Raw genomic sequence first — 4,895 nt, forward strand, 5'->3', positions numbered from 1 at the left:
TACTGTACCTGTCCTCTCCGGAGCCATACACAAAGCTTAAATTCATATATGGGTTACACAATCTTGCTGCAACAATGGTGGGAATATAATATATTTGGCACTCAGACAGGGCACTGTCCCACATCACACACAGAGACACACACACACAAGCACAGACACACACAGACAGCCAGACAGACACAGACAGTGTGCTTGACAAATACTTCCCCTCACAGTCAAGTCAACATGAGCCGCATTATCTAAAAGAAGAACCCATCATTTCCTTTTGTGTCAATATCAGCGAGACAGGGATTAAAAAACACATCTGAAAATGCTACTTCTACAAGCACGCTGAGATGCCCCGTCATCAGTAGGCGTGCAGAACAGTATGGTGACAAGTGGCTCTGTGGCGCAATGGATAGCGCGTTGGACTTCTAGTGAAAAGGGCAGTGGTCATTCAAAGGTTGTGGGTTCGAGTCCCACCAGAGTCAGTGCTCACTTCATGAAACTTAGAGCTTGCTGGGCTTCCTCGTGACAGCCAGAGGTATCTTGCAGTCAAGTGCCTCGCTGATGCCTTCACTTCTTACTTTTCTGGAATGCCAACTTTGTCCCAAATCCTTGCTTGACTATCAAGACCTCATACGCTGCTTCTTTTCCTAGCCACTGTCACTGTACCAGTCCCCCTCCGTGTCAGTTGCATCTCCGGGAACAGCTGGATCAGGTGGCCTTGTACTTAAGGCCATGGACTACTAAGCCGTTGTATTTTGCACCCGTGGCTTTCTATCCCACCATCGTTGTGGGCATTCCTTGTTTGACATTTCTTGACGACTGACGCCGTGTACGTCCAATGGACAGTTCCAAGATTCGCAAGACAGAGCTACTTGTGCATTATTGCCCGCTTAACCTGGCTGCCTCTCGAGTGAGCAAAGCCATTTTACCAAATAGAAGAACCCATCATTTCCATCCGTCTCAAAATCAGCGAGACAGGGATTTAAAAAACACAACTGTAAATGCTACTTGTCAAATCACGCTGAGACGCCCGGTCATCTGCAGGCATGCAGAAGAGTATCTTCGTCGTACAGTTTTGTGGTTCTGTGCCACAATGGATAGTGTGCTGGACTTCTAGTGACACACACACACACACACACACACACACACACAGACACTACAATTCAATATTCAATGTGCAAACAAGTTTAGCCAGAAGAAACAGAACTCTTTCAATCAATAAATCATGAATATACATTACAAATCGATTCAGAATATGCATAATACAATGTAAAAGCCAGACACAGGGATGGAGAGAATCTCTGGTTCCGTTGGTGTCCGGGCTTTATTGTGGTTCACAGGGTAAACGGGACAAAATACAAGGGGTAAAAACAACCAAAACGAAACATCCACACAAAACAGGGTGCTCCGGGCAGTCAGGGTTGGGAGTGTCAGTCCTCCTTCTCAGCGGGTTAGCTGCCTCCATCTGGGAAGGAGAGGGATTAAATAGAGAAGGCACAGCTGCCACTGACATCACAATCGCCTCGGTGCTCATTGCCCGCAACCGTGAGTCCACAGCCTGTTAGCGAGGGAGCGACAACACAGCTGTGGCACATGAGCACCTCATCAGCAGACGTCAGCAGCAGCCGTGCCGTGACAGACAGCGGCCTGTCACATACAATTGTATATTTCCTGCGTTCCGTTCCTGCACTCTCTCATTCACCCATTCTAGCTGAGGCAGCCAGTGAGCCCACACACGTGCTATCCCTTCCTCTTCCTCTCACTTCACTGCTATATCAGCGATGACATCATAGAAATCTCTCACCTGACAGCAATGACATTACAGAGCACATACATTATGTCTCTCGCCACACTGTCAGTGTTGACTTTCTCGCTCAGTATGCCAGCTCTCCCGGAAACACTGCAATACGTGGATGAGTTTGTACCATTTTTGGATGCTCTACCCTGCTGGGGCGGAGCTGTGATCCAGCTGAAAAGCAGGTCAGGCATGTGGGCACCTGGGCAGCGAAAGATGTATTCGTAATGAAGAGAAACCCAGGTCCAACCCTCCGGTCCAGCCACAGACAGCCACAGAAGTAGTATAGATGGCGGCATCACTTATTTTGACAGCTGGAAGTCCCGCCCTCCCTATGAACCTTTGAACGGGAACTCCTCTCTCCTTCCCAGCACCCCCCTTGGGTTACCATTTGACCCTCCCTTGTCAGCCATCTTGGATGATATCGGCTATTTTGGATGTCAGCCATCTTGGCTGATATCGGCCATTTGTAAGGTCATAGGTCATCTGGTAAGATGGTAGCCATTTTGTTAGGGTGACATCCATCATGGTGAGTGTCCAAGTGCACCTCACCCTGCTGGTGTGGAGATGTAACGTTTAATAGCGTAAACTGTGTTTTTAAGGTTATATTGTTTTCATGATACTGTGTTGGAAAATTAAGAAATAAGAAAATAAAAGTTTTATATATTTTAGGTTATAATGTTTTATGATACTGTTTAAGTAAATAAAAAGAATAAGAAAAGTTATATATATATATATAGGTTATATTGTTTTATGAAACTGTTTTGGTAAATTAAAAAATAAGAAACATTTTAAATATATATATATATATATATATATATATATATATATATATATATATATATATTTAAAATGTTTCTTATTTTTTATATAGAGTATAGAGTTTATATAGAGAATAAGAAAATAGAAGTTTTAAATACATACATATATATATATATATATATATATAAGATTATATTGTTTTATGATAATGTTTTAGTAAATAAAAAGAATAAGAAAAGTTATATATATATATTAGGTTATATTGTTTTATGAAACTGTTTTAGTAAATTAAAAAATAAGAAAAGTTTTAAATATATATATATATTTAAGGTTATATAGAGAATAAGATAATAAAAGTTTTATATTTTATTTTAGGTTAAAATGTTTTATGATTTGTTTTAGTAAATTAAAAAATAAGAAAAATAAAAGTTTTATATATATACAAGATTATATTGTATACATTTAAGAAAAATAAAAGTTGTAAATACACATATATATTTTATTTTAGATTATGTTTGATTATACTGTTTTAGTAAATTAAAAAATAAGAAAAATAAACGTTTTATATATATTTAAGGTTACAATGTTTTATGATACTGTTTTAGTAAATTAAAAAGAAATATGAATATTTACTCAGAGTGGGATTTGAACCCACATGTGTTTTTAGTTTATATGTTTTATGATTAGGCTTAGGATGATACTGTGTTTGCAAAATAAAAAGGTAAGAAAAAATCAATTAAGAAATGTATAGACTTACATATATTGCATGTCATTACATATATATTTAAGCAAACACAGATAAACACACATACCTATATCTCTTTAGTTTATATTTATCAATAGACAATAGAGAACAACAGTGAAATGTATAGAATTATATCTGTACATTTTGACCAGCACTGTACTTATTATATTTGTTACATTAGTGAATGCTCAAACGTAGCCTTAACATGTATCATATTTAAGAATATACTGCATTTCATTCCATTACACACACACACACACACACACAAACATATATATATATCTTGTTAGGTTTTATTTATCAATAGACACTAAAGACATGCACACCACTTTTCTTAGAGAGACACAGTGAAGCACTATTTGTGAATACTCATATGTAATAAATAATATATGTATATATGATTTGTTTGTGCTTTAATGTATAGAATTAATAAAATACACACACACACACACACACACACACAATGGTGACTTTTATTGTGACAAACAAGCATTTTACAACATGGAACATAGTCAGAAGTAGAAAAAGATACTCCATGAAATGTTTTATAGATACTTGTAATCATTAATTTCTTGTTCACAACACCAACATTGGACAGAAAGAAACACTGACCTGTACAGAGTAATGTCATTTCCAGCATATTCCATATATATTCTATTCAGTCTTTCACTCTTGGCTTCTTTTTCAAAGTTATACCAGGTTCTGGTGACAAAGTACATCAGGTATCTATTGTAAATAAAGTGAGAAACACTTAAGTTTCTATTCCTTTGGAAATACCTTATTTTTCAAACCTACAAATACATGGTGACAACTGCAAGCATGACACACATACAAAACACAGAAGTAGGGACCACATTGCAAGGATATAATAAGCACAAATAGTATTTTACTGCAAATTTTAAGTTTTGTAAAATTATTTATATAACTTCTAGGAGTAATCTGCAAACTACATAGTGAAAATGCAATCAGTCTTCAGGAAACACACACAGCAGACTGAAATAAGCACAACGTCATATTTATATGAACCAAAACTGCATTCTACTAAACCCTGAAACTCTGAAAAATCACTACAAACTCTGTGTTTTGTAAAATGGCTTATTTCACAGACACAGAAACAAATAGGCGCACCCTCAACATATTCCAACACTTGTTATGATGTAAACTTAAAGGTTTACCAGTAGTACAGGGGTATTATTAATCTATTCATGCAACTTTTAGACACTTGTCTAATACAGAGCTAACAACTGCATTGATAGCGGGTAGCAGGGCTTTGACAATGCTGTGCGGTGGGGTTTAAAATGACTTTGTAGGCCAGGGCTTCAAAACCTTACCCCATTTTAACATTTTCAAATTAGCCTCCAACCCCTAAAATACTAAGACATGTTTTTTTGTATCATATGTATCATGTTGTATTACTATGTACATTAATGTGGTTTATAATTTTGATTTAATTTGACATAATTTTATCATATTTTTAATTATAAATTCATATATATAAATAACAAATACTATATAATAATAGTCATAATAATGCAAAAACATATTAAGCAATCATATTTTTACTTACAAAATAATATATATAAAATAACAATATCGAGCGTGGTA

The 4,895-nt window shown here is 36.2% G+C and overlaps 1 non-coding gene across 1 annotated transcript; it reads left to right on the forward strand.

The window, feature by feature from the left end:
* Positions 1-379: 379 nt before the first annotated feature.
* Positions 380-470, forward strand: trnar-ucu (transfer RNA arginine (anticodon UCU)). Its single transcript is given in 2 exon segments — positions 380-416; positions 435-470. It is a non-coding gene; the product is annotated as a tRNA-Arg (tRNA).
* Positions 471-4,895: the final 4,425 nt, after the last annotated feature.

The sequence above is a fragment of the Amia ocellicauda genome, unplaced genomic scaffold (assembly GCF_036373705.1).
Source record: "Amia ocellicauda isolate fAmiCal2 unplaced genomic scaffold, fAmiCal2.hap1 HAP1_SCAFFOLD_345, whole genome shotgun sequence".
Classification (NCBI taxonomy): domain Eukaryota; kingdom Metazoa; phylum Chordata; class Actinopteri; order Amiiformes; family Amiidae; genus Amia; species Amia ocellicauda.